General features: G+C 46.6%; 1 long non-coding RNA gene across 3 annotated transcripts in view; it reads left to right on the forward strand.

Moving 5' to 3' along the window:
• Nucleotides 1–25,412, forward strand: part of Gm41496 — a 63,989-nt gene that overhangs the window by 36,871 nt on the left and 1,706 nt on the right. Inside the window, exons 2-4 of one of the 3 annotated variants that reach the window (XR_876255.1) lie at nt 22,306–22,386; nt 23,856–24,016; nt 24,124–24,257. This is a non-coding gene — a long non-coding RNA (predicted gene, 41496). Of the gene's footprint in view, nt 1–22,305; nt 22,387–23,710; nt 24,894–25,412 lie in introns of those variants that run through there. The other 2 variants (XR_003951953.1, XR_003951952.1) reach the window with 2 other exon arrangements.

The raw sequence follows: 25,412 nt of genomic DNA on the forward strand, positions 1-25,412 counted from the left end.
AGCCAAAGGAGGAGCTAGTTTTCCAGACGAGATCCCATGCAGCTATGACAATTTGTCAGACCATTCTGCAGAAGAGATTGGGTCCCAGACCCACTGTGTTGGGATGAGGTAGACAACACTTTGACCAGGACTGCAGTGCTATGGATACACTTTGACCTCTATTTACTTTAAAGATTTATTTATTTATTATATCCATGTTTTGCCTGCTTGTCTGTATGTGTAACACGTGCATGCCTGGGGCTCTCTGAGGCCAGAATAAGGCATCAAATCATCTGGAACTGAATGGGATCCTTTGCAAGAGCAACAAGCTTTTAACCACTGAGCCATATCTCCAGCCCCTTGGCCTGTTTAAACCTAGACCTCGAGTCAGCACAAAGAAGATGGATTTAGGGTGGTTGCTGGGCCTCTTTGTGTGTTCCTCTTTCTATCTGGCCACACTGATATCTTTCTCCTTTTTCTTTTTTCTTTCGTTGTTGTTCACAGACTTCATTTCTATTAATCATGTTCTTAGTCAGTCGTGTGTGTGTGTGTGTGTGTGTGTGTGTGTGTGTGTGTGGTCTAAGGCTAGCTCATCAGGGTGCCAGTGCCTTAGTTCTGACCCTAACAACTCTCATGCCATGAGCAGGTATTTATTGAAGACTTGTTATGACTTCCAAGTGGTTCTCAACTTGTGGGTTGTGACCTGTTTGAGGTTAAACGACCCCTCAACAGAGGTCGCATGTTAGATATGCTGCGTATCAAATGTTTCCATTATGATCCATAACAGTAGCAAAATTACAGATATGAAGTAGTAATGAGTATAACCTCATGGTTGCGGGTCCCCAGAAGATGGGGAACTATGTTAAAGGGTCACAGTACTAGGAGGGTTGAAAATCACCGTGCTGGAGGGCTCTGGGAACCTGAGGGTCTGTGACAGAGAATAGTGGCTTCCAGGAGGTCAAACGCAATGAGGGACCAGTATACACTGTTTTATCATTGCCTCTCTTTGTGGAGAAGCCTTGAAAGCAGAAGGAATTCTAGAGTTTGTAAACCTCTGGGATGTTCTAGGTCGTGCTGGGATCCTAGGAAATGCCCAATGCTTCTGTGCAGACAGGTGGTGACTCGGGTGGAGGGGGTGGACGGCACACTGTGACTAAATAAGGCCCTCTCTGCTGAGACTCAGAGAGACCCAGAATTGTCTGTGGCCAGTATTGTCTGAGTTTCCTGACAATACAATAGCATGAGCAGTTGTATATGACTGTCTAACCACAGGGTCATAAAAAGGCCCATTGAAGACATAAACAAGCCTGTTGGTTGCATTACAGAATGCCTTCCCCTGGGAAGTTAAAACAAAAACAGACTCTGGCATCCAGGCTTCAGCCTCACTTCTGTCACAGGCCAATCTAGAAGGTAGGGCTACGGCTTCCTTTGCAGGTCTCTGGCCTTCCTTGGTCATGTGATCTTAAACCCTTTCAACTCTGCCAGACAGGGAGGGTGCTCAGGAGTAGAGAAGTTAGAAGTCAACTTGAAATTCCACCCAGACTGGTGGGTCCCGGGGTTCCTCTTATACCCTCTAGGGCATGTGAAAGGGGAGCCCTCGTCCCCTGCCTTATGACCTCTGAGTAATTGTGTTTTCATTTTGGGAATTGGAATTCCCTCCCAGCCTTGGACTTCAGATTCTAGAATAATCTTTGACTTCATCAGACAGGCCCAAGCAAGTCCTGTGACCTGTGCAGGGACTCAGCTATGCCCACCTGAGGCTCTGTGAAACCAAGACAACCTCGTGAACTCCTTTTGTGGCACAGCGGAAGCCGGACTGCTCCTGGGTGACAAGTACAGAGTGAGCAGGCTTTGCTCTGCCTAGGAAATCATACCTGCCCCGTGTTGCCCGCACCCTAGAGACGTTGATGTATTGAGGGTTCTTTAAAACATTTTTTTTGTCATAATAAGAAACTTTACTTAGGCTTCCTTTAAATTTTTTTTTTAACATACAAATAGCATATATGTTATTCTCAAACTCCTGGTGTGTTTTGCTTGGTGGGTGTTGCACAATACAGTGCTCCTATTTACTGGAGGTTACGGCCCAGTTAACTGTAATGTGGGACATCTTTTCTTACATCGGGGAAGCGTTGTTTTCCATTCTTATTTCACATCCCTTTACTCTCCAGCACGCACACGCCCAGGCAGTTCCCTACAGGTGTGAGTTGTTTTCCTTGTGCTTAACCTGTGCCTCTGTGGGTCACTCTGCCCTTCCTCGCAAGGTCCAGGATTTTGTTTTTGCACAGGGTAACTGCTGAGTCAAAGGGCAAATGCATCTCTGTGGGACAGATGCCACTCTCTGCCATCTGCTGGAGATGCCCAAGCAGGTCCTCAGTGGCATTGTATGAGAGTGCCTCAATTGTACATGGTGCTTTTCAAATTCTTGGATTTCTGTTAAAAAAATCACAATATATGTATATATGTATATGCATATATGTATATATACTTCTAATGATTGGCATTGAGCATATTCTCCTGTGTTTAGGAACCATGTGCAGGTCTGCAGCCTGCTCATATTTGAGCCTATTTTTCTATGGGCTTGCTCATCTTTTGTTGTGTTTTTATAATTTGTAGGGGCTCTATAGACTAAGGAAATTAAACCTGCACTGTGACCCACTTACAGCTCTCATTTTATCATTTGCTCGTGGGGTTAACATTTCTCGTTACTCTGACCAAACATCTGACCACAGGCAATGTTAGGGAGGAAGGATTCCCTTTGGTTAACAGTTTGAACAGATGTGGTCCGTTCCATGTAGAAGACATGGCAGGAGGAACGTGAGGTGGCTAATCATGCTGTAGTCACAGCCTGGAAGCTGGTAGATATGACTTTTCCGCTTGCTCTATCTCTGTGTGTCTCTGTCTCTGTCTCTCTCCAGCTTGGTGTTTAAGCTCATTTGATGCCGGGCAGGTCTTCCCTCTAAAGTCCAACCAGAAACTCCCTCTCAGACACCCCCAGAGGTGTCTCTAAGGGATTCTAAATTTTGGCAAGTTGACAATGTAGATTAACCATGGCATTTACTGATTTTGCTTGAAAAATATGTATATTTGAAATGTTCCTTCCTTCTCTACCTTGAAGAACAGTTTGGGACGCGCTGACATTAGCTCTTCTTTGAAGGACTGGTAGGATCTGTACTGAACCATCAGGAACTGGAAATTTTGGACTTGGGAGGCTTTTTAATTGTTACTTTTCTTTCAGTGGATGCCGTGGGTCTATATAAATTATTTACTTCACATTGATTTAATGTGGGTGGGTCATTCTGGGAAAGACTGTGTTCTTGAACTCAGTGTGCAAGAATTTTATTGAGAACTTGTGCATCGATATTTATCAGAAAGACTAATACAATTTCATTTTCTCATTGGGTCTTTGGTATCAGGATAATACAGCTTCAATTAAAAAGAATCTGGAAATGTTCCGTTATAGAAATCTAAAAAATAATATTACATTTTCTATGGAAACACAAAAGACCCAGGACATCCCAAACACCCTGAACAATTAAAAAACAAGCAAGTAAACAAACAAAAAAACCAAACCAAACCAAACCAACCAAACAAACAAAAACTGCTAGAGACTTCCCTATCCCAGAATTCAAGTTATACAACAGAGTTGTAGCAACAAAATCAACATGGTTGCTGGCATAAAACCAGACAAATTAATCAATGAAATACAATTGAGAACTTAGATGTAGTATGATTTCCTGTAGCCACTTGAGTTTTTACGAAGAGGCAAAAACATATATTAGACGCATACTATCGTCAACAAATCATGCTGGTCAGGATGGACAGTTACCCGTGGGATGGAAGCAGAGCCGTATCTTGCATCTTCCACAAGCTAAGCTCCAAATGTATCAAGAACGTCAACACACAAGACCTGATATCCGAACATGACTGAGGGGAGGGCAGAGAGGGCGGCACCCTCAGCTTATTGGCACAGGGAAGTGCTTTCTGAGCATGGCTCTGGTGGTGTCAACATTAAGGTTAACCACTGATAACAGGACCTCAGGAAACTCAAGAATCTGTACAACCAAGGACAGTGTCCTTCCAACAGAGAAGCAGCTACAGAACGGGAAAAAAAATCCTCCTCAGCTCTGTATCTGACAGAAGGTTAATGTCTGTAATATACAAAGGACTAAAACCAACAAACCCAGAACATCAAGAAAACACATAACCCACAAAAACTGGGGCCTGGAACTAAACAGAAGCAAGTACTACAAAGGGCTAATAAACAAGTTTTAAGATGTGAAATGTCCTTGGACATCAGGGAAATGCAAATTACAACTATTTTAAGATTTTTATTTTACCCCAGTCAGAAGGACTAAGATTTAAAACATGGTAGCAGATGCTGGATAGGAATGGGAGAAGGGGGACACTTTTTCACTCTTGGGGGGACTGCGAGCTGGTGCAGCCACTGCAGAAGTCAGCGACTGACTACAGTGCATCTAATGAAGCTGATACATGATTTAGCTATGCCACCTCGAGACTATAGCTAACTACACCACCTTGAGAATATAGCTAAGGACTTTACAGTCTGCCAGACACACCTGCTCATCTGTGTTCACTGCTGTTGTACCCACAACAACCAGGAAACAGCAGAGACGCCCACCAAGTGATGAACGGTAATAAAAACATACTTGCCTTCACAAAGTAGAATATTATTCAGCTACTAAGAGAAACTGAAGTTGGAAGTTTGCAGGCTAGTAGGTGGAGCCGGAAATCATCATTCTGAGTGAGGTAACTAAGATACAGAAAGACAAATGTTGTATGCTCTCTCTCATATGCTGTTGCCAGCTTCAAATCTTTGAATATGTATGCTTGAGTTGGAGGACTCGTGGAGGTGGGAAAACTGGTCGGGGACCACAGGGAGTGTCTTTCAAACAAGGAGAGATAGGACGCAGGTAGTGTGGGGAATAGTGACATAGGAGGGGAGTGAGGGTGGGAGCTTAGGGTAGAGGAAGGGGTGTCAGGAAGAATAACTAACTAAACACCTTAAAGAAGGCCATGTGGAAGCACCTACCACTGCAGAATGTGTGTGTGTACACACGTGTGTCTGTGTGTGCATGTGCGCACAAGTGTGTATGCACATGTGTGTGTGTGTGTGTGTGCCCTTCTAGACACCATAGGCCACTGAATAAAAATCCCAGTGGCAGAAATGGCCAGTGAGTTGCCATACACCACCAAAACACTTCAGGCTGTGGGTTACTGCTCTTGTTTACTCCCCAGAAAGTGATGGTAAGACCCTACTGCCGGAGCCACCATACACTTGAGTCATGGGCCCTGGGGAAATCAAGCTGGTGCTAACAGAGAAGTTTCACTCCTACGGTCTAGCTTTCATGGTGTTGGAAGGTGCTTCCCACAGTACTGAAGGAAAAAAGTGATCCAAGAGCTACAATAATGACCAGCTTGTCAGGCCACGCCCACCGGTGCAATAGTGGCATCAATGGTGTTACAGCTACCAACCACACTCCTCATTGGATTTAAGGTCCACTCTATAACACTAAGTCCATAACTTGCCCATAGCATATAGAGGTAGATCACAGGCCCCGGCAGAGAACCTACCACTATTGTTTTGCTCGATGGACATAATATTAAACTGGCTAATGAGTTATCTCTGTACCCTTAGATTACTGCATCCCTCAGCCCGAACCAGAGAGTCTTCCTTTAGCAGTGCATGACAATTAGCCCAGAAACCCACAGGTTGCAGAGAATAAGAGACTGCAGAGCAGTTGGGCACAGATAAACGCAGTGCTCGTAACAGCACGCACAAGAAGTGTATGAGGGAAAGCCAGACAGAATCCTTGCATGGATCCGGGAGATGAGCGTGAACTCCCACACTCTAGCTGACGAGCTATTGTCGGACGATTGTTGGTGTGGAAGGGAGAGTCACATTTCTTCAGGGACATCGCTCCTCAGAGGCTACCTGTGCTCCAGTGCATGGCCCTGCTCCCCAACACAAACACCCCCATCCCCACCCCCACCCCCACCCCTTATCCCCACTGGCAGCACTGAGCAGAAAACAGCCAAATGTATGAAGTCGGTAAGAAACTGTCTAGAGGGACTGAAAGAGTAGACACTTTTTACATGAACAAAATTCTTAAACAATAAGACCCCGCATGTTTCCCAAGACATGTTATTAAGGAGAAAATGAAATTTTCTATTACATAAATGATCGATTCAATAAGAGACTGAAGAATCTGAAACTCGTCTGCACACAATAATTTAATTTCAAACTACAAATCAACGGGATCGAGGGAGGGTCGACGAAACCATCCGCCTTGGTCAAGGCTATGTCAGAAGACTTTATGTTTCCTTTTTTCAGTTATTAACTTTAGAATTGTACTTCTTCGTGCGATTCCCCTAGATTTTTATTAGGTCTCCCCGGTTTGTTAACCTATTTCCAATAGTTCCCCTTAACTTTTCATCAATAACATGACAGTTTCTGTTGATGGATTCTCTCCCACACTTTGGGATGTTGTCACGGTAGTAGAAGTTTGATTTTGACTTTGCTTTATAAGCTGGCAACTCTGACAGAAACGGATGGGTCTTTATTTCCCATCATTCACTGCTCTTTCCACCCCTCGCTATTCCTTCCTGATGCTCTGTGCTTCCATAGGAAAGGGGCTTTCCTGAAGTCCGTCACTCAGCACCTCTTTCCTGGATGAATTATCTTGATCTTATTACAGCCACAAAACAACCTGGGAAGCTGTATGTCCCCAGCACTATGGGGTGGACACAGAGGGATCATGGGGCCTTGCCTGCCACCAGCCTCACTCCAGGATCCATCAGAGACCCTGTCCTCAAAAGAATAAGATGGAGACAGGTAGACCAGGCTACCCCACATTTTTCTCTGGCCCCCCTAGCAGTCTCAGGAACACAGAAATAAAATATAGTGAAACTCTTTTGCATTATAAGTAGGCATTTCACACAGACAGTGCATTCCAGTTTAAAGCAGCCATGCCAGTCTTTGTTTTTCTCTGTGGGGTTGGTGCCCACCATCCTGGCCTTCTCGACTCTAGAGCACAGAAAACATGCCATCCACGGATTTGAAACCCTATTTTTATAACATTGGACAAAGTACCTTGACTTGATGGGTTTGGTTTCCATGGTTATGCCAGTTCTTGGGACTTATTAAGTCTCATTTTATCTGTTTGTTCTCTTTTTATTCTTGGGTTTTATTAGGCAGCAGTTTATGTATTTTGTGTTTCAAAGAAACCGACTTTGAGTTTATTAGCTGGCTCTATGAGGTTTTTGCGTTTGTTTGTTTTTTTTTTTTTGTTCTATAATTATTCTATTCTAATTTTCTGCACACGAGGGGTTGGTAGTGAGGATGTCACCTGGGGCCTTGTGCATAATCGGCAAATGTCCTACTGCCCAGCTTCAACCCCAGTCCTTGTTTTAGGGCTTCAGGTCTAAGTTTTGTAGTCAAGGCTAGCCTTAAAGCCATGACCCTCCTGCCTGAGCCTCCAAAGAGCAGGAACAACAGGGGGCGACACTGAGCCTCGCTTAAGCCTAGCATCCTGTCCCAACTCTGCCGAGGTGAGAAGGTGGCTCAAAGTAGCTTTAATTTGCATTTTCCTGAAGACTAGGTCTGTGAGACACTTTAAAAGCACATACTGGCCTGGGGCTGGAGAGGTGACTCAGTGCTTCAGAGCTCTGGCTGCCATTGGAGAATGGTCCTCAGTTCAACCCCCAGCACCCACATGGTGGCCCACAACTCTCTGATGCTGTCTTACTGTATGCAGATTTTAAACAGATTTAAAATTTTTATTTTACGTGAATGTTTTTCCTGTACGGATGTGTGTGCACCATGTGCATGAATTACCAGCAAACGCCAGAAGAGGGCGCTAACTCTACTGGGACTGAAGCTACAGATGGTTGTGAGCCACCATGTGGGTGCTGGGAACTGAACTCTGGTCCTCTGGAGAGAAGCGAGTGCTCTTAACCGCTGAGCCATTTCTCTACCCCTAAGCCTTCTCCGCACCATCCTGGGTGAAGTCTCGTGTACTGAACTTGTAGCCGAGGAGTTTCTGATTCTCCCACCGTGCCTCCTGAGTACTGAAATTATAGGCAGGTTGCTACCTGCCTCTTTACGCTGTGTCAGGGATGGAACCCAGGTCTTAAGAATCCCAGGTCACCCTGCCACCTGAGTCACATCCCCAGCCCGCTGAAAAGCCTTGACGATTATTTTTCCTTTTGTTTCTGTCATTCTGTAGTCTCATTGTTGTTCTGGTTGGTTGTTTAGTCAGCTTGACACAAACTAGAGTCATCTGGGAAGAGGGAGCGTCATTGGGGGAAAAAATGCTTCATAGATTGGCCTGTGGGCATTTTTAATTATTATTATTAATGGTGGTTGGGGGCGGGCCTACCCCTTGTGGGTGATGCTGACCCTGGGTCTGGTGATTCTTAGGCAAGCTTGTAAGGCATTTTAAAGCTATTATTATTAATAATTGTTTGGGGGTGGGCATAGCCTCTGTGGGCGGTGCCAACCCTGGGTGGGGCAGTCCTTGGATCCATAAGAAAGGTAGCTGGATTTAAGCCCAGAGAACAAACGAGCCAACAGAACCCCCTCTGGCTTCTGCAATCCTCTCTGCTTCCAGGTTCCTGCCCTGACTTCCCAAGTTGCTTATTTCGATTGTTTTTAAGAAAGTGTCTCACCGTGTAGCCCTGGCTGGGCTTGGAACTTCCTATGTAGAGCAGGCTGACCTTGAACTCACAGAGATCCTCCTGCCTCTGCATTGTGTGAGCTGGGGTTAAAGGTGTGCACCACCACACCAAGTTGCTTTTGGTCACAGTGTTTTATCAGAGCAACAGACATGGAACTTGAACACTTATATTTATGTATTCAGTTATCTTAGTTATCCTTCTTAGGTTTGGGGTCGAATCTTATTTTAATTCTGGAGAGTTCTTAGCCACTAGGTTTTTTTCAAGAATTTTTCTATTTTTTTAAAAAATAGACATGTGTTACAACTCTTTCACATAATTTGGTTTCTTCGTTTCAATGTTCACGTCTCTTACTTCTCTTTTCTCGTCTTTGTCAGAGATTGGAAAATCCTGGTCTTCCAGTTCGCCCATGCTGTGGTCACCTATGGTGCCCTCCGTGCATGGACTCGGTATCCCCGTGGAGAACGCACATTTCCTCATGCAGACTTCTACTTGGTTCTTAAACAGTGAAGGGCCTCAGTTTTTTGTTTTTGTTTTTTTTTTGTTTGTTTGTTCTTGCAATTTCTTCTTCCACATTCAAATGTCCTCAGCAACATCCTGCATTCTTTGCCTCTTAAGCGTGCAGCACCCCCCCCCCCGCCCCATGTCAGATGTCTCTTTAACATCATCAAAATGCATGCAATTAAAAATAAAATGAATTGTTTTTATTTAAAAAGGCAGTTCAGTGCTCAAGAGATCCACCAAGGTCGTGGTCGAAGAAAATACAAATCAATTCTGCAGAAGTGGCCTCTAGACCTAGGGACCAGGGACTTGCCATGACACCATACTGGAGAGGAAATTGAGGAAATTGTGGGGGAGAACACACACATGCCTGAACTAGGGACAGTATACTCAGGGGCAAAGAGCAGGGGATGAGGCCAGAGGCATTAGCTGCTCCCCACACTCGAGTGACAGGTGTTTGTGAGCCACCACATGCAGATGCTGGGAACTGAACTCTGATCCTCTCTGCTGGAGCAATCCCCACTGGGAGACGCTGACCATTGAGCTACCTCTCACAGTCATCCTATGGCCTGAGGCTATCATATCGGCCATTAGAATGATTTCATACTCTCCATCCAGACTGGCTTGAATTCTGACAGACGTTTTCCCGTTTTCATTCCCCAAAGTCAAAATAGACGGTAAGCATCCCGTGACTTATCAGACTGGTGTGTGGGATCCCTTTAGTCTGGTGTTACTGTTTTCCCAGTTTGGGGCTGCACTTTGTGCGCCTCAGCCCTCCATGGCATCTTGCCTCTTATTCTTTATGCACCGGGGTCCAGCCCGTGTCTCTCGTGTCCACACGGACATTCCATTTCCTTCTTGAAGATGGCACCCAGAGGAGTAAGATCCCTCAGGCCCTAGAGCTGCATTTGCCGTTAGGGCTCACTATCTGGTGAAGGCTGACCTGAGCTCCTGATCTTCCTGCTTCTGCCTCCTGCCCCCCAGTGCTGAGATTAGAAACATAAGCTGCCATTCCTGCTTTATGTGATGCTGGGGGGAAGGCCCAGGGCATCCTCATCCATGCTGGCAAGCCCTCTACCAGTTGAGCCACATGCTCCCTGCCCATCATAATCTTTGAAAAAAAGATTAGGCGCACAGGCAAGTCTATCTTTTGTCTTCCCTTTGTGAGCCTGCTGCTGTGCCCACCACTCTAAGGAGCAGGTCCTAGGAGGTACTCAGTAATGAGTTGTCCTGGCAGAGATCTCCCTGTGCTATGTTTAGAGCTGCTTACAGCTCTGGGATGTAAAAGGACCAGGGCTCCGGGCAAGGCTTGCCTTACTACTGAAGTGCTTTCAGGACTTCTTACAGGAGCCTCCTCAGGCTTGACTCTCTGCCTCATGGTGTGGGACAGAAGCTGCAGTGACATCCCCTGGGGGTTGGGCATCTTCTTTCTTAAGGCCAAGAACTGTACATTACATACCGAGTCTCCTGTTTCCTAGTTGGTGACTTCAGAACAAGCTATCTGCCTTTTCAAGGTCTGGCCCATGTCTCTGGACACCTAAATGCCATCCTTAGTGCCGGGGCCTTGGGTTTTGTTTTCAGTTCAAAGCCCATCCGTCTTGAGTCAGCAGAGTTTGAGTGGCATAGTCTGCAAAGGGAGTTGTTTACTCGGTGGGGATCATTATTAAAATGCCTAGGATTCCTGCCGCGGTCTTGACACCAGTCTGAACCAAAGCCCACACCAAAACCAGGAATGGAAAGAAGTAAGTCCTTGTTGCCATCTGAGAACCATTTCTTCAGCCGTCCCAAAGCTCCCACCAGGGGACTGGATTACATAGGAGAATATTTTACCTATGGATGCCGCTGCCTCGGTGGCCCAAGCATCCCAGTGCAAATAGTTGTACTGAAAAACAAAGCAAAACAAAACAAAACAAAAAACAACAACAACAACAAAACCCCAAGTCCCCAGCACCACCGCAGCTAAAACCGTGGATGGTATTTTAAATTGCCCAGAACCCGGGCTCTTTTGTAAATTATTCCCGAACTTGTGATGATTAATATTGATTGTCACCTTGATAAGATCTCCCATCACATATAAGACAATCCTCTAGGTGCGCCCACGAGGAAGTTTCTAGATAAGATTGTTTGCGGTGGACAGACACACCTTAACTGTGGCTCCTACCATTCCAGGGTCTGAAGGACCAAAATGAATCAGTAGGAAGGAGAAAGTTCTGAGCACCTGCATGATCTCTGCTTTAGGACTGTGGGCGCCACGTGGCCAGCCGCCCCATGACATTGCTCCACCATGATGGACTGTACCCGGTCTGTGAACCAAGCCAGATCATTCCTTCCCCAGGTTGCGTTTGTCAACTATTCTGTGGTAACAAAGGGAAAAGAAACTAAAACAGAGCAGAACATTTCTGTTTATTCCCCTCCACACATCCTACCCGGTCCTCTTAGCGCTTCCTTCTGAAAGGTGCCACAACGGTCTTGTGCGGGTTTCTGTTCAGTTTCCTGTTTGAGAACGGTAACTTCCTACTGCGCATGCGTGAGTTGTGTTTTTGTGTGTGTGTGTGTGTGTGTGTGTGTGTGTGTGTGTGTGTGTGTGTGTAATAAGGCTCACTAATGTGGATCAGAGCCCTATGGGGAGGGTACATAATTGGGAGGGTGCACAAATGAAGAGGGGAGTTCCTAGCAGGGGGACTGTTTGCCAGCAGAGAGGTGTGCGCTCTTGGGAAGAGCACATGACTAGTGAGGAAAAGGGGATTTCCAGGTAAAGATTCGGAGGCCAGTCATGTTGAGGGCCTCATTCACAACACCTCCTGTCTGGGGACTTCAGGCTACCAGGAATTCTGTCCCAGGGACTGATGGGAAACTCGGAGAGGGCAGGCTTTGGGGATGCTTAGTTAGCCCCGCGGGATTTGTCCTTTCCTTGGTTCTTGATCTTGGCCTCATCCTCTGGCTGGTTTCATAAGGAACATCAGCTTGAGAAATAGCATGCTGGGAATGCGGGCAATGTTGCTACAATCTCTCAGGAGAGAAGCCAGTCCCATGGCTCGATGACCCCTACATGTAGCAATTAGTCTTATGGGCCAACCTGGGTCTTAGTTTCATCCCATTGGAACAAAGGACAATTGGTTCTCTTTAGCCCCTACCCCAGACCCTGTCATGAGACCTCAGTACATGGGGTAGGATGGATATGTGATTAAAATGGGGAATCTTTGAGGGAGGGTGTCTTAATTAGTTAGGGTTTTACTGCTGTGAACAGACACCCTGACCAACACAAGTCTTATAAGGACAACATTTAATTGGGGCTGGCTTACAGGTTCAGAGGTTCAGTCCATTATCATCAAGGTGGGAGCAGGGCAGCATCCAGGCAGGCATGGTGCAGGAGGAGGTGAGAGTTCTACATCTTCATCTGAAGGCTACTAGTGGAAGGCTGACTTCTAGGAAGCTAGGACAAGGGTCTTAAAGCTCAAGCCCACAGTGATACACCAACTCCAATTGGTGACACCTACTCCAACAAGGCCACACCTCCAAATAGTGCCATTTCCTGGGCAGAGCATATGCAAACCATCACAGAGGGTGAGGTAATAAGGGCTTCAAGTCCTTCTCTGATCTTTGATAAAATTCCTGACCAAAGCAACTTAAGGAAGAAACGGTTTATTCCGGTCATAGTCTCAGGCTCCAGTCAATCACTGGGGAAGTCAGGGAGTTGGGAACCTGAAGCAACTTTTTACATCAAATGCATAGTCACCGAAGCAAAGAAAGAGTCAGGCTTAGAACTTCTGCACTGGCCTTGGAACTCTTCAGCCCCTCAAGAGAGCAAAGCATGGATGTCTGCTGGCTGGTAATCATTGACTCACTCATGTGCTCCAGGATGCTCCTGCTCAGGACGGGGCCCCACCTACAGTGAGTGGGTCTTCCCACCTGAATTAATGCAGTCAGGATAATCCCCTACAGACAGGCCCACTGGGCAGCCTGATCTAGAATACCCCACACTAGGACCCTTCCCTCAGTGATTCTATGGTGTTAGGCAGCCAACGGAAGCTAACCATTACAAACAGATGCCTCAAAAATCAAGGGCCCCATCTATCAATACTATTTGTGGGACTTAACCATATGGTACGCATTAGTCTATAATATCTCCAGTACCTTTCCCAAGCCTACCATGAAATTGTTATCGCATTATTTGCACTGGAGTAGACTCACGTAGCTGTTGATTTTCGAAGCTAAGCCTTTTCCTACCATATTGTGGTGGCACAGTTTGCAGCAGGGTAGCTCACGATGTAATTTCCCAGGGGGTGGGTGGACTTCGGCCAAATACATCAAGAATCCACCTCCCAGAGAGGCTGTGAGCTCTGTGGATTCAGTCTTTCCTCTGGATGCTCCTTGTAATGGACCATAGAAAAGCTCACTGCCAGCTGAGCCAGGTCTGTTTCTAATAGATGTGAGCTTGCCAGGGGCCAGACAGGATTTCACTAGAGGACCAGGTCAAATGCAAACCTTTAGAGGATCACATGTGCTCTCCTCCCTGTTCCAGTCACTGGGGGCCACCCAAAAGTGATGCCCTGGAGGCTTGGCATGCAATTAAAAGTGAAGAAATTCTTAATCAAATCATGCCACTCCAAGTGAATTGGGCTGGAATGAAGGAATTCTGTAGAGCTGCCCACAGTGGAAATTCACCAGGCCAAAGTGGACACCAAATGCTTCCAGGTTGTTTTTGAAATAGATACTGTACTGTTCTGTAAAGTTCTAAGATCATTTCCAAATATTTTTAAAATTTTCCATTAACTTGGGTTGCTTTAGGAGATAACACACACACACACACACACACACTTTCTCTCTCACACTCACACATATACATGCACACATATGAACAAATACATACATGCACACACAGGTACACATGCAAGCTGTGTGTGCATGGGAGGAGCAGAAATCCATGTCAGACTCTGTACCCCAAGTATCTCTTCAAACTGGCTTGAGACTTGTAAATCCCCTCTGTCCTCCTTTGAGACAACTCTCATTAAAAACCAAAACAAACAAAACTAAAAAAAAAAAAAGAAGAAGAAGAAGAAACCCAAAGTTTGTTTACCTTTCCCTGCTCAGGAATGTCTCGACAAGCTTTCCATTCATTATCAAAATATTCTTTTGCCACTAATTTCTCTTCTTGGTTAAAAGAAACCAGGGCTGGCTTCGCATCTCGGCTCATTCTTCTGTAACAAGGGAACATTTTCTTAACAGATTTGAAGACTCCTTCCATGAGAATTTCCTGTGCGACTTCTCTGTTTAAAAACTCCATTTGGCACAGGGGGGTAACAGAGACTCCAAGGGGCAGGGCCACCCTCAGCTAACTCATCCTTCAAAACAAGACTCCAGATTTTCAGGCTAGCCCCTGTAAGGTACCTAGCTGAATATATCTGGTCACATGATATAAATCCGGGGGATGGCTACCGTGAGACCTTGTGCTGTGGCCACGTGACCTCTTTGAGCCTCAGGTTCTCCAGTTATCATGAGTTTTCCCTTGGATTGTATGTTCTCAGAGCCTTTTCTCAAAACCCAGTTGTAGAAGTTCTCCAGGATTCTTGGGAAAAAAAAATCAATAGTGTTGGGATCCAGGAATAGGCTATAAGGGATCTTTGAGTGAGGGTTTTTTGTTTTTTGTTTGTTTGTTTGTTTGTTTGTTTGTTTTTTCCAAAGGCAGAATAGAGGAAAAGCAGTTCAGAAGCCAGCCCATCCTGGATGGGCTAGATATACACCTGAGAATGCTCCTGGATCCTCAGAATATACTCTGCATCAGGAAGAGAGAAAGGCTGTGTGGATTTGGGAGATGGCCTGTCAGTAAAGAACTTTGTCATGTAAACTCAAGGGCCTGAGATCAGTTCCCAAAAGCCACGTTAAAATATATATACATTTGTGTTCAGGTGTGGTGGCTCACTCTGGTAATCCCCACGCAGGTCTCTCGGGTGCCTACTTGGAGAGTTCTAGGACTGTGAGAGATACTACCTGAAGTGCCAAGTTGAGGGACTGGAGAGCAGACTCAGTGTTTAGGTCAGCTGGATGTCCCTGGCTACTCCTGCAGAACAGAACAGGTTCAGATCCCAGAAGCCATGCTGGGAGGCTCACAGCTGCTCCAACCCCAGCTCCCAGGGATCTGATGCCCTCTTCTGGACTCCTTGAACACCAGCCAGAGTACACATACATGTATGTAGGCATTCACATGTACACATGAAATAAAAATAGTAACTATTAAAGAAAAAACACCACAGGGGCTGGAGGGTGGCTGCTCCTGAAGGGGACCAAGCTCAGTTCCCAGTACCCACCTCACAACCATGTGGAACTGAGCCCAGTAGATCCAGCACTCTCCTCTGGCTTCTGTGGACACTGGGCACATATTCAGTGCACATACACACATGCAGGTGAAAACACTCACATAAAATAGATAATTCTTTTTTAAATTGAGCTTTTTTGAACCTTTGTGAATCTCTCATCATGTATCTCAATCCCACCCACCTCCCTGGCCCCGTGTACCTACCTTCTGCTCTTGAAAAAAAAAAAGATCCCCCACAAAAGAAAAAAAAAATCTCGTTGTGGAAGCTGTGGTGTGTGACAGTGTGTCCCACAGTACACCCTTTGGTCCACACACCTTTGCTTGCAAATGTTCAATGCAATGAGTCACTGGTCTGGTTCCAGGCCTCTGGCTTCTGCTATCCCATCCATACTGGGTCCTCACTGAGATTCCTCTGGGATGTCCCAGACTTTCCCTGTGTTCTGGAGATGCTGCAGGTTGGGATCTGTAGGACTGGGCCCTTGATGCACTCCAGCAGACCACAGATGGGGTAGATGTTGGGGTAGGCAGGGGTCATCTCAGGCGTGTTCTGCCTTCCCGGGCCTTCTGATCAAAATATTTAATTCTTTAAAAAATAAAAAGTTGTATGGATCCTAAGGCATGACAGCTAGGACTTACCTTTGGTGGCATGCACATTCATGTATACTCATGAGAGTTTGCACACACACACACACACACACACACACACACACACACTCACAGAGAGAGAGAGAGAGAGAGAGAGAGAGAGAGAGAGGGAGGAAGGGAGAGGAGAGACAGAGAGACAGAGAGACAGAGACAGAGAGAGCAAGCAGGGGTGCAGAACGCTCCTCCTCCTCCACTTCCTATAGGTAGAAGAAGAGATGGCAGGAGGCTTCCCAGCTCCTGAGTATCATTTCAGTCCCTTGGGTAGGTGGGTCACTGGAGGTCAGTGGTTTCTGTTACATAAGATCTCCAGTCCAGAGAAATGGGGAGGGCACAGGGTGGGATGGAATCTGAGCAAGGGGAAAAGTAAGGGTCACGTGTGGTAGGAACTCACTTTACGGCAAATCAGACAAAGCATGGTCCTCGTGGCTGCTGGGGGACAGCGCATGCGTAGCCTGCTTCAAGGGTCCCCATTGCGGGTCTGTCTAGGGACTTGTTCCTCTACAGAGGTTACAGGAAGCGGAAGAAGGGGGCCCTGTTGACTAACGTGTCACCTTTCAAGATTCTCAGATAGATGTAGCGCCCCTCCCCTGCACGGAGCACCAGCGGAGGTGACAGCTACCTTCCAGGATGACTTTTGCAGAACCCTGACATAGTTCAAAAGTCTGTGGAGGGATGCGAGAGGCGGCCACAGCAGTGAGCCTCACCGCACAAAGAGCATCTAGAAACAAAAAGAGACGGAGAAAGCTCCCAACCAGCACCCAGTAGGAGCTGAGCTTTGTGCACTGCGTCCCTAGGTGTGGTGCTGTTTAGAGAGGTTTAGGAGGTGTGGCCTTCCTGGAGGAAAAAGGTCACTGGAGGTTGGCTTTGAGAAGACAACCTCTCTTTACTTTCAATTTGCTCTCTCTGCTTCCAGCTGGCACTGAAGACATAAAACTCTCAGCTCCCTGCTCCAGCCACCATAGCATAATGGACTCTGGAGTTGTAAGGCCAGATGAAGTCTCTGGTTTTATCACAGGAGTAAGCGATTCACACAGGATCCCAGCGTCTAATGACATGGGAGGTGGCTGCCCCTAAGTCAATGGCTTTGAGAGATAAATGATGTAGGTGACCCTCTCAGCCATCCTTCTGTCTGGGCTTCCATTCAGGCCCGAAGACAGCTGCTCAGATAACACAAAGACAGCATAGTGCTTCCTCCCTAAATCTAAAATTCACTTAAAAGACTTTTCTCTATTTTGAGGATATGTCATCTCCAATTTTAGCATTAAGATGTCCTTTCTTTTATGAAATTATGGAGACAGGTGGTAGAGTGGAAAACTTTTTTTTTTTTTTTTTTTTTTAGTTTGACAAAAAGCTACCACTTTTTTGTGGCCCAATTTTGCTAAATTTCTTCTCATTATTTGTCTTTCTTTCAAACGTGGAGGGGTTTGAGGTCTGCTCTTTCCAGCATCCCTCAGAGCTCAGGAGGCCCTCACCTCACTTCTGACTGATGGACATTGTGCAGAAAAAGTGCGGTCACTTCTGAGTCCTGTCCTCGCAGGAGAGTTTCCTGCCTGGTTCCCTCTTCTGGAAGGCTGATAGACACGGCATTGTTAGGGTGTTGAGATGCATTCACTACACAGACTGGGGCCCACACATCACCATGGTCCAGGGCGGTTTTTGTAACTTGGGAGAGAAGCCACCCACTGATAGTTGTCTTTGCAGAGAAAACAAACCAGCACTTATATGATGCTTATAGTAATGGCAACAGAGGGATCACCCAAGGATAAAGTAGAGGGGGAAGAAAACCTGAAACAGACCCTGATTTAATTGATTTGGGAAGACCCGTCATGGAGAAGGGAAGGGGGAAAATGTGAAGGAGCCAAAGGGAGAGAGTATTTGGTAGTATTTGAGGTGTCAGCGGGGCCGTAATAGAGAGGTACAGATGTGGCCATTCTGTTTAGAATGGAAGTGGTTAGAGACCTTACAGAGCTCGGTGTCTTCAGTGGTGGTGGAGTGAACGTAGGGGGTGTGGTGAGGAGTGAACTGGCTAAGTGGCAGAAGGGGCCTTGAAGGAAGAAGATGGAGGTGGAGAGGTTGCCTCTTTCCCCTCTCCTCACCTCCATTCCCCTCCCATCTTTTCCCCTCCCTCCCCTTCCCTCCTCTCCCCTCCCCTCCTCTCCCCTCCCCCGACTGCAGTTGCATGATTAAAGAAGGGGGTGTCTAGTATTGGGGGAACACTGGACCACTGAGTGTAAAGTAGAATATGGTGGAAGGCAGAGCAGATGGTAAGAACTGGATTACGAGATTGAGGGGCTAGAGCAGGAGACAGCTGCTTAGTGCGTGGGTCACTTGGGCTTAATGGGTAGAGGGGTCCTTGAGCTTGACCATGTCCAGGTATGAACACGGGATTGGGAGGCTGAGGGAGAGGATCGAAGATGGTCGCTAGAGAAGAGGTCCAAGGAACCTGGAGGCTGAGAGCTGAGCTGGGCAAGCGACAAGGATTCAGAAGCAGCGATGAGAACGGAGGTGGAAGAAGTGGGAGACATTTGCCATCGAGTTTGCTGGGTAAGGACAAGTGTCAAGTGCAGAGATGTGCTAGATGCGGCATGAGGACCTGGACTGCCTCTCAAGCAGGTGGTCTGATGGAGCTCCGAGTCTAGATCGCGCCAAGGGGCTGAGAGCTGGAAAGACACACCCTCCTCCCCACTCAGGGTCAAGAGCATCAGACTCAAGTGACCCTGTCTGAGGGTCAGTCAATGGGCTCTAGAGAGAGAGAGTGGGGATGGAGGAGCAAGAGCTGTGAAGAGCCGGGCGTGGTGGTGCAATCCCAGCACTTGGGAGGCAGAGGCAGGCGGATTTCTGAGTTCGAGGCCAGCCTGGTCTACAAAGTGAGTTCCAGGACAGCCAGGGTTATACAGAGAAACCCTGTCTCAAAAAAAAAAAAAAAAAAAAAAAAAATGGAGACAAGGCAGGCTATCTGATCAAGTCTCGTTTTTTGGAAGGCAACTATGGGTATATAAGCAGAAGCTGGGGAGGGCAGCTGGAGACACTTAACCACCAGTGCCTTGCAGCTGGGGGGCACTAAACTGCAAGTCCAGGATGTGTCTGGGAAGAACAGGTTGTTATCAGTGTGTTCAGCTGTGGTGGGCTGCTTGCAAAAACATCATGCTAGGAAAACAAACCTCTCATCAGGATGGAAAAGTACCAACCTGTAAGTAAATAGCCCGAGATGGCTTCAGAGATGATAGCCGCTTTCTGCTAGGAGTCGACTCCCAACACTCAAGAATTCCCATTTTAGAGGCAACAGAGCAGGTTCTCTGGGTCAGCCTGGGGCATTGAAGTGACCTCAGCTCCTGCTGAGTGTATACATACACCAAGGTTCTGCTCGGGCTAATAAAATCTTTATGTTTAGGGCGCAGAGCTGCCTCCACAGGCCACCGGGCAGCTTCACAGGCTGCAACAGCTCAGCGAATAAAGTGCCTACTGTGCACACAAGAGGACTTGAGTTCATATCCTCAGAACCCATGAAAAGCTAAGTGTAGGAGTGTGTGTGTCTGTAACCCTAGCACTGGGGCAGACACAGGAAGCTCCTTTGAACTCTCTGGACAGTTGGCCTAACTTAACTGATTAGCTTCTGGTTTACTGAGGCATCCTGTCAATGATGATGGCGATGGTGATGATGATGATGGTGGTAATGGTGATGATGATGATGATGATATTGGTATGTGGGGATTAATCAAGGATGCATCCATTATCGCTCTCTGGACTCTCTCCACATGCATATATGTACACATATCTACATGAACATTTCTTTTTTTAAAGATGTATTTATTTTATGTATATGAGTACACCGTAGCTGTCTTCAGACACACCAGAAGAGGGCATTGGATCCCATTACATGTGGTTGCTGGGATTTGAACTCAGGACCTCTGGAAGATCAGTCAGTGCTCTTAACCGCTGAGCCATCTCTCCAGCCCCACATGAACATTACCTACGTGCGCGCGCGCACATACACACACACACACACACACACACACACACACACACACACACACTCCCTCAGGAGACTGCGATATAGCAAGAATCATAAAGCTTAGCTGGAGGGAATTCTTAAAGAAAGAGCAGAGGCTGAGGAGTTTGCTGCAGTTTCCCAACCATGGAGAGAGTTCGGAGAGGAAGGAGGAGCTGCAGGAGAGGAATGGCCGGTTGCCACCGGTGGGCAGTAGGGTATGTGGGCGAGCAGTAGGGTATGTGGGCGAGCGGGACGTTGGCCACAGGAATACCCATTCTCGGTTTGTATGCGCTTGTTTGGAGAGAAGTGTTGGGTCTAACAGAACTCTGCCATAGTCTGAGATACACACCCAGTGATGGGGGAGTAGAGGCAAGAATCCTCGGCCTCGGGTCTAGGGGTAGGGAGGGTGGACGAGTACAAAGATGAGCTACAAAATGGTTGCTGGGAGAGCGGAAGTACGTAAGAGTAGGGTCACGTGTGGACGATCTGAATGCACACTCTGACGCTGTGCATCTGTGTGTCTGTGCGGCTGTGCTGGCTGAAGGGGTCGGGGTCTTGGAAGGACCTCTAGAGCTCTTCTCAGCTGAGAGACGGCATTTTGTCTGGAGGGCTAGAGCTCTGAACCACTATCACATGGATAGACCATAAAGCGATGCCAGCCTCGGGTTCTGAGTGCTCAGAAGGCCTTGGAATGCTTAGGGATCCATGCTAGGCACCTGGGGATATACATGAAAATCCTGTTTTCCTCTCCCAGTCCCAGAGGAAGTGGGCAGTGCAAAATAAATTGACACAGGGCTCTGGGAAAAGGCAGCTCCCAGGAGAAGCCAGCCACAGGCACAGGCACCACGGGGTCGCTGATCCCCACAGCACAAGGTGCAGAGGGGCCAGTGATCCACGCCATGTCTGCTGTTTTTCTAAGCCAGGATAGATAAGAGGTGATGAAATCGTCTGTCCACTTAATCCCTTTAGTACAAATATTTATCTTCAGAACCAATCCAGTCAGGGCCTGGCCTGGCAGAAGCCAGGTACAGTCTGTCTCATTAGCCAACTGTGGTCCTGTCTGGGTCCTGTCATGAACCCAAGGCTGGATTGGGCATCTCTGAGGGTCTGGGGGCTCCTCTGGGAAAGATGCCTTCCCAAGGGCAAGGTGAATATGCACTGGACTCTGCCTTCCCTTGGCCTCTTTAACTTGAATTTTTTGAGGTTTTAGTTGTTGTTGCTGTTGTTTTGCTTGCTAGCTCCTCCCACCCACATCTCCCTTCCTGTCAGAGGAGGGTGGAGGACATTTCAGCTTAGGTCAGTGAAGGAGGGAGGAACATAGATTGTGTCTTTTCACTCCCTCAGCCCGTGTTTACACCCGCACACTACACTCCTCCTTCAAGGCATCCGAGGTCCCCTCCTTTGTTGTTCTCCGCTTATCTGTTCCTCGAGGCTAAGGGTCCGTACTATTGCTAGTGACACCTGCAATTGTTGAGACTGGACCGTGGGTCCAGGAATCTTGTCAGCAGAAAAGGCCAAAAGTCCCTAAACAGAGGCTGACTACAAAGGCTGGAGCCACTGTTGCAGACACAGAGGCCTCCACAGTGTCTCAAGGTGACCCGGGTCTCCATTACACTAAACCTTACAGGCTTCTGTGGAGGTTTGATATGCTAACAAGAGAAGCAAGGCATGAGGGGTTATGTAGGGCCTTGTGTAACCAATAGAACAGACACAGGAAACCCTGTGATATGCAAATGAGCCAGAGGCTGGCCTATGTAAATGTCCCCCAGGTGACATAAAAAAACCACTATTTTTTTTTGTACACTTTTTGCTAATTGAGCTTTTAAACTTTTTCTCTCATGCAGGTGAGATGGCTCAGTGCGTAAAAGGGCTTGCTGCCAAGCCTGGTGATGTGGGTTTGATTCCTGGGCCCCAAGTGATGGAAGAATAGAATTGACTCTAGCAAGTTACCTTCTGACCCTGGAACATACCATATTGCATTTGCACATACATGCTTCTATACACATGCACAGATATGTACACACACATTACATGTAAAAAAAATCTGTTAAAAAATACATGTAAAATATCTTAAATTTTTTTTCTTTGTTGTGGGCGACTTCCTCTTTGGAAGAGTGTTTTAGATAAATTTTCTTATTTTCTTGCTCTTAAGCATGTCTCTCTGTCTAATTCCTTGTTCCAGGATCCAAGAACCTGCTACCCCATTGGAAGTGGCCATCAAACCTCAATATCTACAAACAGCAGTTGGGATGCAGGCCAAGAAGTAAGATTTATATTTCTAATTTCTTAAAGTATCCTCTCTTTCCAGGGGAGGCTCGATTGTAGGCATGGGCTAGAACTCACTCCCCATTATGGAATCCATCATTGGAAGAGTCCTCTCACAGTGGTCATGAGATCAACTTAGAAACTAGTCTTCATCAGATGTAAATTTTCATATATCATGGCACCCAGGAAAGTCACGTGATGGTGGTAGCCATCTTGACCAGGACTAATCACTTCAAAGGAGCCTGGAATGTTCTCCTCCTCCCTCCCCTGACAGGTGTACCCACCTCAGCAGCCATTATTCTCACTCCCTGTAGGGATGGTCAACTCTAGGTCTGGGGTGGGAGGGGCTGCCAAGGGTTCAGGTCTCAGCACCCTGGGTATTGCAGAGCCAGGGGACACAGGCTCGTAGGCATCCATCCTGTAGTGGTATGGCAATGGTGCAGTGGTCCTTGGTCTGGAGCATGTCTGACATTGATTGGCTCTGCATAGCACCATTGCCACCTGAGCTCCCTGCATTGCTAGCCACACACGCATGTGGCTTTTCCTGTGCTCTTCGTGGCCTTCTTTTCAGCCCTCCTCAGTCACGGTCCTCATGCTTGTTATTTCTGGTTCATCATGACCTCCTTGCTCATTCATTATGGCAGATTCCATTTCCGAGGGTGTGCATTGGGTCTCCCAGGTAGTAAGGGATTCCCTTTCCTTGCAGGCAAGCGTCTTCTCTGGTACCCTAATCATTTGTGCCTTCTTAGGGCCTCTTAGGAGACACACCTTGTTCCACCAATGATGCCCTTAGCAGGGACTTGGATCCCAGTATTGAGGGATGAAGTCCTCAGAGAGATGACACGGTGATTGGTTCAAATCTTGATGGCTAATGAGTGATCCCAAAAGGGATGGGGACTGAAGTCAGTGTTTCAGGCACTATGGTTCCACTCTCAGTGATGCCTAGCAGTGTGATAAAACTGGGGGATGCTCAAATCCACCAGATCTTCTCAAGGACTTCAGGTATGCAAAAGGGGTGCTTTTTCCATTCCATCCTACCCCCCATTTCTCGTTTCTCTTTGTAGAAGATGTATGTAGACTCCCCAATACAGTGCATTTCAAAATTGGTTTGATCCTAAAGAAAACGAAAAATATTTTACTATAACTCCATCTGGCCCTAAAATTAGTTGCTGGATGGGGAAGTTTGATCAACAGATAAACTCTTAAGCCAGAACTTCGTCCTATCACTAGATTTATCTAGTAATGATCAATGGAAATGTGACATAGAAATTTCTAGCTTCTTTGGAAACTCAGTTATGTCATATGATGTTTTGTTGGGGCAGGCAGGGTGAAAGGATGCCCCCTGAAGCAGACACGTGAAAGAATGTTGAAGTAGTCACGTACATGTGAAAGAATGTTGTGCTGAAGTAGACACAGGTGAGAGGATGTTTTGTTGAAGCACACACCTGAGAGGACTCTTTCCCACAGACAGTGGCATTGGTTTGCCTCGATCCTCATTGCTGATCTTCACCGACAAGGCTGTGCGTTGGTTTGCCTTGCTCTTCTGCCTTCCTAGTCTCCTCTGACTACACTTGGGCATTGGCTCACCTTGCATCACATGGCTGATCTTCGCTCGTCATGACTTCGTAGTGAGTAACTTGTCAAAGAACCTCTCATGATATTCTGGCAGCTTCTTGCCACTTTTGTGGACTTGGGCTGATGGATGGAGCCTCACAGTTTCTTCTGAATTGAACAGCCGTTGCTGATTTGTGATTGGTGCTTGCTGAGTGGACTGGATTGCCAGTGATGATTCGTGTTGGTGTCTTGAAAGTGGACTGGACTGCTGACAATGAAGACTGGAATTGCCCCAAAGAATTTATTTCTAAACAGGTCCACAACCCCTGTTTCCTATTAACCTTTCTTTTCCATTACCTCTGGAGGGTAGTGGGCTAGAAGGGAGGTTGAAGTGTTTAGAACCCTTATTAAAGTGGATTTTGAAAATCAAAGACTACAGAAATGGTCTGAGGTGCCTAATGTTCAGGCCTTCTGATCATCTGCTAGGACAAGGAGACATGCAGGGAAGGCTCAGTGGGGATGCCTGTTGCAACGGTTTGTATATTCTTGGCCTAGGGAGTGGCACTATTTAAAGATGTGGCCTTGTTGAAGTATTTGTCCCTGTGGGCATGGGCTTTAATACCCTGTCCTAGATGCCTATCCAACCAATGTTCAGAGGGCCTTCAGATGAAGATGTAGAACTCTCAGATCCTTCTGCACCATGCCTGCCTGGATGCTACCATGCTCCTGCCTTGATGATAATGGACTGACTTCTGAACCTCTAAGCAAGACCAATAAAACATTGTCCTTTATAAGACTTGCCATGGTCATGGTGTCTGTTCACAGCAGTAAAACCCTAACTAGGACACCTGTGAAGTTTAGATGACCTGTTGGAGTCCAATTCCCATCTCCCAAAGAGAATACAATGGGCCACAGAGCTCAGGAGAGGAAATATCCTCTCCCTGACTGCCACCCCTGCTCCCTGGAACCTTATGCTGGCTCCATGTGCATCCATTTGCCTCATGTTTCCAGAAACAAAGAACCAGAAGGAGTGGACACAGGAGGGGGGTTAAAAATTAACTTTTAATTTTCTTGAGACTCTTTTACATGAATCATCTGTTTGCATCTTTTCCCCACCTCCCTCTACCCCAATTCTCTCCCTGTCCCCTGACTCCTTCTCAAATTCATGACTTCTTTAATTATTAAGTTTGTCTGTTCTTTCTATCTATCTATCTATCTATCTATCTAATCTATTCATTATCCATCCATCTGTCTTTACATGTATCTATGTATTTATTCATGTATCTATCTATCCTCTATCATCTATCCATTCATCTATCTATCTATTCATTATCCATCCATCTGTCCATCCATCTATCCATCTTTCCATGTATCTATCTATCTATCTATCTATCTATCATCTATCCATTCATCCATCCATCTAAATATCTATCTATCTATCTATCTATCTATCTATCTATCTAATCTATT

This window comes from Mus musculus, chromosome 16, assembly GCF_000001635.26.
Source record: "Mus musculus strain C57BL/6J chromosome 16, GRCm38.p6 C57BL/6J".
NCBI lineage: Eukaryota > Metazoa > Chordata > Mammalia > Rodentia > Muridae > Mus > Mus musculus.